The sequence below is a fragment of the Camarhynchus parvulus genome, chromosome 4, assembly GCF_901933205.1.
Source record: "Camarhynchus parvulus chromosome 4, STF_HiC, whole genome shotgun sequence".
Taxonomy (NCBI): Eukaryota; Metazoa; Chordata; class Aves; order Passeriformes; family Thraupidae; genus Camarhynchus; species Camarhynchus parvulus.
In genome coordinates, this window is record NC_044574.1 from 54,915,286 (window position 1) to 54,927,511 (window position 12,226).

The window sequence follows — 12,226 nt, forward strand, 5'->3', positions numbered from 1 at the left end:
GCTGGGCACGGGCAATGTTTACATTGCAAAGGAAGGAAGGAAGAACAGTTCAACTGAGACATGAAAAAAGGCAAATGCTGCAAGCAAAGCACAAGCTGAACTGCCATCTATAAATATTTGAATTATTCTATGCAATATTTCAGAACATAACAAACAGCACTGGGATTTATATTAAAATGATCCCTCTGTGTTGTTCCTGTATGTGTGCATGAATCATACATATTCTTCTTTAGTTGCACTGCGTATAAAATTATAGATCATATAAAAAGCTAAGGACCAGAGTTTCAGAAGCGCTCAGCACACATTTAGATACTAGCTGTCAGCAGGGACTGCTGGAGAAATCAGCTGACTTTTTTTTGAGGACAGCAAGGGGATGGCAGAAACCACCATCACACTCTTGAATTTTGCTGATACACAGCGTGGATGTGAAAACTTTTCCAAAACAAGGCCACTGTACTTATGCTCTTAAGTGTGTGCTAAATGCACTTGAGAAAACCTGACCCTAAGCAGCCAATTTTACCAATGCTGGTTCTGCTAAAAACCACAACAAAGCCATAACTTAACATCTAGCCCAACTACAGCACACTTGAAACACTCATAATGTGCCATATGTATTACTAGTTATTTGTTCTTTAATATAAACACTTAAAAAATTAATTACACGCTCTGTCAGAGCTGTCTAATACATAGGTAATCTCAACTATAAAACACTGCTGTGCTCTTTTCTGTAATCGCCCCCACCTTTTGAAATTACCTTCAGATGTTTGTTAAGGGACATTAATGTCTCTGAAATCTAGCAAGAGGTAAAATGTTGCACTCAGCTCAGTGCCATGTATATAATTCCTGCACCATTAACTGGCAGCCACTAATTTTATCCTTAAATGACAACACAATTTTATGGGACTTTTCCAGAGACCAATTATTGTAACTCTTACTACTTTGGGAGGACACAAAAAACCCTCAACTGCATCAAACCAGTCTATCCTGAACGGCAATTCTTCAGCTCACATGGTTTTTATAAGGCTTTAAGTGCACTGCTGTGGGGGTTTACAGCATGATTCTCCAGCTGCCTGGATGGGCACACAGCGAGAACAACTCTGGCAAACTCGCCTTCAGCACCACTTCCACTGAGATGCAAAGATATCCCTGGGAATAACGAACAGCCAAATGCTGGAGTGTGCTGCACAAAGCTGCACTGGACAACAGGGCATGGGAAAGCTGGCTTGGATATATAGTAGTGTGCGCTGAAAAAGGAAGACAAAAATGTGATTTTAAGTAAAACTTAACAGATGACCTTTCTAGCTTGGGATCTGTCGAAAGTTATCTCTACACCTTGGAAATTATGCAGGAGGAAATGAAGACAATGAATTTAGCAAGAGGTGTTTTCCCTATTTCATTAACTGCAGGGTGATTACCAATCAGTTGTGAAAGTTATTAAAGCAATTTGTAACTTTAGGCATCTAATGGCATTTATGCAGGAGGGAACTGGCAATCAACACTACCTAATTCAGCTTGAGGTGCTTCTGGTTTTTAATGTATCATAAGCGAATTATGGCTGTGACTCTAACAATATGCCACATTTGAATCTGGCTCTTAGGTGGCACTGTTAATTTCCACATTTTAATTTGCACTGATGACCAAGGATGGCGTAAGACTGTTTCTCACCCTCTTTGCCACCCCTTCTCAACATACAGTCAAGAAACTGCTCAACATCCTGTTTTTCTCCAGAATAAATAAAATCCCTCCTGAGTATGCAAAATTCCTTCTAAAGAAATAGAGGCCTGTTAACTAAAATACTTTGCTCCTACTCAACTGGGACTCCTTAATTCCCTCTCTTGGACCAAGATAGAATAGAATTGCAATAGAAACAAATCTGGATCAAAGCCAGGTGAGGGGCTGCTGTAACAAATGCATGTGCTTTATTCCACAACCAAGTCAAGAAGATTTCATCACCTAGATCTTCCTCCACCTACTTTTTACCCTGTCCAGACATTTTCCTCATCATCAATCTGATGAGCTACTGAAGTTAATTGAAAATTAAAGCGCAACCAGCCAAACAGTCACCTTTTACAAAATCTCAACTAATTAGTGTACCAAACACAAAATGTATATGGCAATCAGCTAGCCATCAATGGGTTTTCTTGTTATTGTTTCTGAAATGTGGAATAATTCTAAAAAAACCCAAATAAAACAGATACCACATAGTTCTGCCTATTTGGTTTATAATTGTCCACTACAGGCTAATTCCACCTACAAGACTATGGGCTGGTATGTTCTCAGTTGGCGCCCTTTTGCTAAGAAATAACTGAAATCTCAACTGTCTGACATTTAAATATAATATTGACTTTTGAATTGCTATTTTAATGGCATGTCTAAGCAGTATGAATAAAAATGTGCTGTGCAGAAATAGATCTATTTCCACCACTAAAAAAAACCCCAAAGAATTCAACAAAAAACCCCACTCCATAGGACTGTTTTGACTGCAGTAATCCTATAATTGTCTTCTCCACTTTCTAAGATTTTTTTTTTTCCTTCCAGGTGTGGCAGTAAATCTGTCTTTCTCTCATCATTTTTACAGACCCCAGCCTATGGGCATTTGCTGAGGTATGTGTCTTCATTTCTGACACCAAGTACTGCTGCATTTTTGAGGAAGGTTTTGGGAAAGGGTCGAGCAATTCTACATGTTCCTGCATCCTCACAGACATGATACACATACTCAAATCAAAATGAAAACATCATAATTTTTTTGTTTTTTTGTTTTATTAACTTGCCACCAAGTAGCTCTTGGTACATCCAGAGAGATCTGCTGGTTCCTGATACCTCTGCAAAAAGGTATCCCCTTTGTAGAATGGTTTCTATGATTTAAAACCTGAGACCTCCAACTCTTCCCTCTCTATAGTCAGCAGGTTTAGGTAGCCAATCTAAAAGCGAGGGGAAATTAGTGCCTGCATGTTGGTTAGGGATGGAATTCACAGGAGCATTTCTCCACATAGGAGAGACTGAAAAATCATCCTTGTGTTCTGGCATTTTCCAGGCTCTGCCACCTACCTCTCCACGCTGAGGAAGGATGAACACAATTTTTCCCTTTAAGTGTTTTCATTCTACATTCACCAAAAAAATGCAGTGTTTCTGCAGGAGAGGAAGGTATGGTGGGGCAGATAGTAGGTTGATTTGAAAATGACTGAGAAAGATTTTTCTCCCTACTTATAACTCTTCCTACTTTAAACTTACTGAAGTTTAAAATTTGAAATGTTCAGGTTGGCTAATCCCCTCTGGGGCTTTGCATTACTAGTTAAAGTTATGACAGCAAAAAGACCTGGATTAGAAGTGGTTACAAACTTCAGCTTTCTGGGAGATAAAATGGATGGGACAGCACACAGGGGAAAGAAGTTTCAGAAAAATTCCAGTTTTAATACCATGACACAGGTAATACTGCAAATCCACTCTGCTGTTTTGATTTCTTTTTTGGGGGGAGTTATATCTGCACTTTAATAAGCACTGAATGAGTATCTGCATAGGTAAAAAATACCCACAGGGTAGCTCAGTCCTGTGGGTGGGCACAGAAAGGAGTTATACTGGGATTTTAAAGAAAATCAGTGGCTGTCCCTGTTGCAGGCATGAGGGAACACTGCACTGCAGGAGAGAGAATAAGGGAAGCATCCTTCCAGCTGTAACACCAATGAATCAGGACATGACTGAAGGAGGGAAAAACAAATGTGTAGGGGTTTTTCAGCTATTGTGACACACAGCAATCCTGATCTGTAACCCAGCAATCCACACAGCCTCTCTCCTCCCTGCCATTGCATTGCATCCTGAAAACCACTGAACCAAGCTCACAACCGAACATGGGCAGTTCCAGTTATCTAGCAATCCTGTCCTCAGGGAGGGAAGAAAAATAAAAAAAGGAGAGAAAAGCCAAACAAAACAACAAACCCAGGAGACACAGGTGAAAAAATACTGGGGAAAAACTCAAGAAATAATTAGTCTGTTTTTAAATAGTTATGCATATAGCAGTTATGTATGCATTCCAGGGGGGAGGCAAAAGCTGTAGGACATTCATTTTGGGCATTTTCTAAAGTGTCTCTTACTGCCTTATACAGCAGTAGTTTTATTTGTACATTGTGTTGATTTACAGCCGTCCCTTCTAAAAACAAGAAAAAACCAACCCTGCCTATTCTCTGCAAGAAGGTTTAAGTGTTTAAACCTGTCACTTCTTCAGAAGAATTATAAATTGGTCTATGAAGCCAGCAAGAAATAAAAAAGGAAAAAAAAAAGTCTTAAATGGATAAGTCGTTTCAGCAAGTTCTCTACTATTTCTTTTTTACATTACATGAGAAACCTAATTAAATGCTTCAAGGGGGAAAGGCAAAGTAGTTCTCAGGCTGACTATATTTGACCTTTCTTCCTTCGAGGTGACAAACAAACAAACAGGATGCTAATTATTGTCTCAGTTTGAATTTGCACTTGGAAAGAAAAATCAAGTTTTGCTTAGCTAAGACTATGGGGAAAGCTGTAAACTCTCAGGAACTTTATAGTTCATCTTGACTTTGTCATGGCTTTTGATGTCTAAAAAAGCATTCACTTGGGACGCCTCCCCAAGCTTATGGTTGGAGCAGAGCTGTGAGCACAAGCATCCATCTCCTGCCAGCTCTATTCTGACTTGCACAACTGGGATCCACTTGGTGCAAAACTCAGTATGATCAGCACTGGGTATGTATTGAAGCACTGCCAAACATACCTCTGATCAGAGGGGAAAACACTGGATTTGTCTCATCACCAAGGGAATGGAATAATTGAGCCTGGGTTTTGGAAGAGCCCATCAGAAGACATGCCTTTTGGTTTGGCAGTGCTCCCACCACACAGCCCTTGATGCAAACCACAGACTGTGGTCACCTAAATGACTGCTTACACCACTCTCTCTGGTTAGAAACCCCCTCTGAGGCTGACCCAGCCATGTCTCCTGCACCCTTCTATGCAGCCATGTGGGCAGCAGAAATTAGAGTTTAAGGCTGCTTTTGTGTAAGAAAAAGGGCATTTTCTTTCCCTTTCTGACCTCGAACTCTATCAGGGCACACATCCCCTTCAATCCTGTTCAGGGAAATCCTCAGCCTGTTGAAGATGATGGCAAAGCTCTGTCATCACCTTGAGAGTGGGCCAAGACAGTACTTTCAGTACTTAAAACTTTCAGAAAATTAAAGCCACCACAGGGAACTCTGAAAACCTGTGGAAATGAGAACCCCAGGTCTCAGGCTCTTCCCTTGTATAGGTGTACTTCAACACTTCTCTTCGTCAATCCAGTAGATACATTAATCAATTAAATGGTATTAATGGTAGATTAATGGTACTGGGAGTTGCTAAGATGTTCTACTTGCAAAGCTCTTAGATTGTGACTATCCTGATTTACACACAAAAACATCTCCCTACCACACATACAGGTGAGTTTTTTGGTGCAAAGTAGCACAAATACTTGCTGTGACAGGAAACTCCAAGCAAAGACAGGAAAATGTTCCCTTAATAGCTCTCGATGTCTACATGGTAGAGGTATTTGGTCACTGTCATGAAAATTTTCTAATTCAGTTCCTGCAGCACCAGGAGGAGATTTGTTTAATACAAACACCATGGATGTATCCACCTGTTCACCCTTCAGCTGAGATGGATATGCAGCTTCTAGGAGCCATGTGTTTGAAGAAGAACAACTCACTGGAAAGCACAAAGAAGTCCTGCTCAGGAAAACACTTGCACAACATGACCCAAGCCTGGGCTACTTGAGTATTGAGTGAAAAATGAATCAAAAGCAACAGGTCAAGGCACAGTGAGAAACATGTGGAAGGAAATACAAACAAAAAGCCTTTAAGAGAAATCAATGCCACAAACAGAGGTGAAATTACCAATGGTTCTCCCAGTGCCACTGGTTTTTTTTGCTCGCCTTACAAAAGCTCGTGAGCCACATTTTGCCCAGGAAGGCAGGGTTCAGCAGTGAGTTTAAAAAAAGTCAAGTCGAGGGTCAGGAAATAGCTCCTCAAAATATAATCTGTTAGATGCAGCACAGAAAGTGCTTTTAGAGACATAAAAAAGAGTTATGAAGCAGCCTCTTTACAACATGTTGGGAAAGAACTTTTGTTTGGTGAGACTGCACCAAGTACTTCTTTTCCTCCTTGTTCTGTGCACTGGCACTTAAGCTACAATGAAAAACAATCCCATGCACCTTTAAATATTTCATTGTTTGAATCAAAATGGCTCTACTATGCCTTAAATGGACACAGGTTGGTTTTTATCAGGAGATACTGCAGCAAATCCTTTGGAAATCTCTTATCAGTGTTCCACTTTGCAACATCCCTGCTGTAAATTTTACTGTGAGGAATTCATTACATAATTGGATGTGGCTCTACCCAATTTATTTTTGCTTCCTGAGAATCCAAACATAATTCATGATTCATGTATAAATTATATCAGGAGCAAGTGATCTGAGTGCAAACTGCATATTGCATTAAAAAAGACTGAGCTGCAAACTTCAGGGTGTAATATTTTCATTTAAAATGGAGAACAAGTATGGGAAAGACTTTTGAGCTTCCCTCAATATGTCAGAGAGTGAAACACAGCAAGCCCAGAGGGTGAAGCCTCTGCCAGGCAAAGACAATGGAAAATAAAAATGTACATTAGTAAGCATGTAATTTAAATGCAAACTTTAGTTACACCAATCCAGAAAATGTTAATCAAGGCAACCAGCCAGCAGGAGCTGGCACTGCAGAGAGTTATACATTGGGGTGTTGACAAAGATATTCTTTAATTTCTTTTTCCCTCTCCCCCAGCAGGTGAGCATATTACCCAAGATAGCAAGAATAACAGGAGTTTCTAAATGCTAAACTCTTATAAAAAGGTTTTACACCCTTAAATCTGACTATGTGATTCTCATTTTCAAAAAAGCAAGATGAGGCTTCCAACTTTGCTTTTCTCTCTACCTTGTTTTTTTTTTCCAGAAGGGCAAAACTGAGCTAGCTGGAAAAGATCCACACATTTTGACATTTAATCAAAACTCCAAGAAGATAAAGCATTACGCAAAAACAAAATTCCCCCCAGGAAACCTACACTATTTCAGAGACTGTGAAAACAAGTCAAAGCTATCTTGGAAACAGTTTTCCATTAGCTGGTCCAGTACAGTCCTTCTGAAAGGATTGAAATGTTCTGTTTTCTCCTCTAGTCCATTTTCCCTTGATAGAAAACCTCTTTGCTCATCTACCAGTGAAAGCACCCAGAGGAAGCAGGCAGGCAGGAAGCTCAGCTGGCTGTGGAAAAGTCATGCAGCACTTGGGAAGGACCAGCCAACTCAGGACGAGTGAGCCAAACTTTCAGGTTTTAACAGTGTTGGATTCTTCTGCATGATCTGCACTAGAAGTGGCCTTCCTTTTTTGATGTTTCCAATTTGTCCCTGAAAAAAAGTTGACATTTTCTGCAGCAGCCAAATCCTCTTCCCTTTCTACCTTTCCACTGCTGGCAAACAGGTTCAGCTCACACGCCTTACAGCAGCCCCAACAGGACAGGGCTGGAGCTGTGGCAGAAATGGACATCTCCCACCAGAGATATCACAGCCCATCACCAGGGAGCACCTCCCTTACTGGGGCCAGAGAATCCTCCCATTGGAACACGGGGCCTACAGGCTCCTTGGGATGGCACATTATCCTCAGGTATGGCTGAAATAGACTCAGACTAGAAAGAGGAAGAGAAAGCCACAAGAAGATTGTAATGACTGCATATTTGCTGAAGCACTGAAAAACACCTAAGGGGCTTTAAAAGAGGCAAGCAATAATCAGCAACACTTTTACTCAAACTGAACCTTCATTTTTTCACAGAGCTGCCATCACTTACACCTGGGACCAAGGAGATTTGAAGAGAAGGAAACTATGGATGTCAGATGAGAAGAGAGGAGATAATGACCCAAATATCGATGCTGATGGAAAACAAGAGACTGGGAATATAGGCAAGTCTCACTACAGGGAAGCCCACGGAGGATACAAAGAATTAATGCTCTATCCATCTGCAGCTGATGAAAAACGGGTTTAAGTATGTTAGGAATTCACTCCTAAGCCTTCTTTGAAGGCCTGATTCAGCATCTGCTGCATGTGATTTAGCCATGTAAGTGCAAAACCACACACTAGAAAAGAAGTTACTTATGGCTTTGAAAGACTGAAAGAAAGCATCAGGCTTCTTTTACCTACAAGAAGTTCAACCTAGCCTTCCTGGAGAAACCCACCTACAAAGATACTGACCAATCTTTCCAGAAGAAGAAAAGACATTTTATGCACTTAAAATCCTGGCCTATTCAGCTCCCAGCATTCAGCACTAAAATACTGCAAGGTTTTGACAGTCAGAAAGACACCTAATGCTACCAGGCATCTCTTCACAGCAAATTATTTCCAACATGGATGTGAAAAGATCTTGGTCATGTTGTTCTCTAGACTCATCTGGAGCAGAACTGCGCTTGCAGAGTCATTAAAATGCTAAAATGTCACCATAGCTAACAGGGGCATAACTTGCTGCTATTTTTAAGTGAATACCGAAGTGCTTTGAGAAAGCAGTTGGAGGCTACTGAAATACCAAAGTCCAGTAACAGGGAAAAAAACATCCACAGCATCATGGCCATGGGCTGACTGTGAGGTCCTCTGCTTGCTGCAAACCTAATCAGAAATGTGGTGCAATCAAAGAGAAGAATGGAGCTCACATCTCATGTTTCAGAGTGACTTTTGGAAAGCAATGGCAGTTGCTATGAGCCACGCCTTCCTACATCACGAGTGGAAAATTATCCACACTTAAACACACACATACACGTAAGAAATATTCCAGTTTCTTATCTACAAACAGTGGAAATAATTTATATTCTAAATTAGACCTTTGTAAATAAATGTAGAATTACAGAGGCCTGCTAGGAACACCAGCGAAGAGCTTGACTTACAGTGCTTCAAATAAACCAAATCATGGCACTCAGATCATATGAAAGCAATTTTTCTGTGGAAAATTGGTTTTGCAATTCTCAAGCTCTGCTGTAATAAAACTCCCTATAGTGTATTTGTGTGTCCACTGATTCCAGGGACTGATTTGGGCTATATGTTTGCAATTATTTGGTAAGGATATACCAATGACATAACTCTTATGACTACACAGGCTAAGCTCACCTCTTAAAGAACAATGCTTGGAAGTGGTTTTTTTTTATATTAATCCTCCACACACTTTAAGTAATTTATGGTTACTTAAAGTTTTACAATTCTAAAAATTCTTTGTGGACTAAACCAGATGTTAATTTCTGAAAAGCATTCTTGAACCCAACAGAGAGATAGCACCATTGATTAATAACCAAATTTTCTGTCATGTCATCTTTGAAGGATAGTTAAGGAAAACTCCCTTGTGAAATGTACTTTTGAAACATTACTGATGTCTGGATTTCTTTGATTTTCCTTGCTCTCCTTTCACTGCTTCCACTCCATAAAAGCTTCTTTGCATCCTTCAGAAATTGTCTTATCAAAATCAAAAAAAAGAAATTAAATGAAGTTCCTAAATAAGTCTGGCCCTTTGACTAAAATTACAATTAACAAGCTATGGGACTGAAATGCGTCCCCAAGGCAGATACACGAACCCAACAAAGTAAACTGGAATAGCTACTGTTGACCTCAAAAGCACCAGAGTTTGGCCCACTGCAAACTTTACAAGAATTATTTAAGAAGTAAGTCACTAGACACCCATCCAGAAATCAAGCAAGCTATTCGAGGTTTACCCTTGCTATATCTTTTAGGTAATATGAGAACCAACCTTAGCTATCATTAGATTGGGAATTTTTATGGCCTCAATAGTATCACCTAATATAAAGCAAAACATGTGATGGCCAGCTATTAAAGAAAGAGCATTAAATATTTAGATTGCTTTGCTGGCTTGTAAAATAAGCCAAAATTAGTGCTTCACAGCATTCCACTCCAGTAGGATATTATTTTAAAGGTGGCTATAAGCAGCAGCAATCTCTGCAGCTGGGACACCGGCAAGTACTCTGTTTGGTGGAAGACCTAGGAGTGTTGGCCGCTGACATACAAATTTACATTCTGGAATCTGACACCCTCTCTCGAGTCACTCAACTGTTTACCCTCCTCTTTGTCATCTTCCCTAAATCCTGGCAGACACGAAGCATCTGCCAGGAGGTCATGCTGAAATCAGCAGGCAGGTACCATGGAGGAGCTGCACTGATCTATGATAGCTCCAACCACACAATGGAACTGGCACCTTCCTCGGCTTGCTTGGTGCTCGTCAGCCAAACGGGAAAATGCAGTCTGATTAGAGGCTGCTTTTTCAGCGAGTGCCAAAATAAAACTTTCGCCTTCCAGAGGGACACAGATTATTTATTAGCAATTATTTCTCTCGAAAACCCTCTTTTCCAGGAAATCGTCTTTTCTCTCTTCACTTCAGAAAGTTTACACACAGCTTTCCAGGATGTCACTAAAGTGCGAGCAAACTATTTACATTCCTGCCATATGTCTATTGATACCCTGCAGCTGTCTATCTAATTTACAATTAGATACCAAACTCCTGCTTGCATAACCATTTGCATGCTTCCCCATTACATGTTTTTAACCCAGTTAAGCAGATGTCATTTTTTATTTTTTAAATCTAGCTTACTTTTTCTTACCTTAAATTTGTTCATGTCTACACATTTCTCCCAGGAAAAGAGGAGATGGATTAAAAAATAAGCATTCGTTCCCCTGGGTACTGGTAGGTCATCAGAGAGACAGCACTACTTCCAGCCTTGCAGGTTTTTAAGATAACAGCTGTATGAATTCATCATCAAGCTGGTCTCATGCAAACAATTGTCCTGCCCTGAATGGGAGACTGGACCAGTAACTCCACAGATCCCATCCCACAAGCTTTCCTATAACTTCCAGATCCTGCCCTACTGGCACAGGGGAGGAAACAGCACACCCTACTTCTTTCTGAACTAAGAGGTAAAACCCAAGCCACACACAAGAAACACAGCCCTCCTCCCTAAGAGACTAAGCCTAGTTGTGCTTTCAGAGCTCTACAGCCATTATAGGCATTACAACTAAAATTCTTCGTGCATCCATATACCTGCTTTTAAATTCAAGCATGTGCTGTGACTGACTTCATGAGCTGAGCAACTGAATGCAACAGCAACACTCCTTTGAGCCACGCTGCAGCACCAGCCATGAATAACCCACCCACGGGAACAGGGCCTGCACTTCCACTGCCTCCATGGTATTTCTTGGGTGTAGATTCAATATTCAACCTCCAAATGCACCCCAAAACCACCTTTTTCAGCTCAAAGGGAAGCTACAACTGAGATAGTAACTCCATGTGCGGGCTGAAAGCTGAGCACAGAAAAACATCTTGGAAAACTGTGGCTGAGCACTGGGCTCATGTGTCTGTGTGTGCACACAGCTCCTCTAAAGGATAAGCAAGTCTGGAATTCTCACTCATCTGGTATCCCCCAGCATCCCTTCATAATTGTCATGCAAAGGAGGATGCAACCTCAGCAAGGCCTGGGGAAAACCTCAGCATATTTGTCTCTGCAATGAAAGGCTGACAGGTATTTTTCTAGGGCTCCAGGGGGAAGCAGGGAAAAAAAATTAATTTCCTAATCCAAATAAAAGACTTGAAGATTTTAATTCTTTCTTCCATACCTGAACTAGTATTAAAATTATATACACATATCAGAAAAAAGCTAATCAAGTTTTCCTTTCTGGTGAAACAGCATTCTAGACAGAAAGTATTTTAGATTAATTAAAATAAGTTACATTTGATGAAAAGAAAAAGTCTAACTTTCCTCTTTTCCTATTAAAACAGAGTAAGAGTTACAATTCTAAATGCAAGACATTGAACACAAAAAAAAATTATCAATTCTGCAACTATCAAGAAGACATCCTGACATTTTCTAAATCATTTTTGTCTTACTTCCACTCAAAAGAAAACCCCATTAAAATTAATGAGCTTTAACAAGCAATTTTGTTTTGAAGAAACAGCTTTTTCTAAGAGAAAATTGTTTCAATGGATTTTTTTTTCCTGTTTTGATCACTAACTAATTATTTGAAGACACTGGAGTTCTCTGATCCTGGACATATGACATGGATTATAGTGAAACCAGCTGGAGATTAAATTTCTAACTCACATATGGAGCTCATGACCCTCTTTATGAATCATCACACCGTTTGTTTAATATTTAATGCAACTCTTAGTT

The 12,226-nt window shown here is 40.2% G+C and overlaps 1 protein-coding gene across 13 annotated transcripts in view; it reads right to left on the reverse strand.

Moving 5' to 3' along the window:
- ADGRL3 (adhesion G protein-coupled receptor L3) overlaps window positions 1-12,226 on the reverse strand; it is a 489,715-nt gene that overhangs the window by 376,838 nt on the left and 100,651 nt on the right. The window lies entirely within an intron of this gene.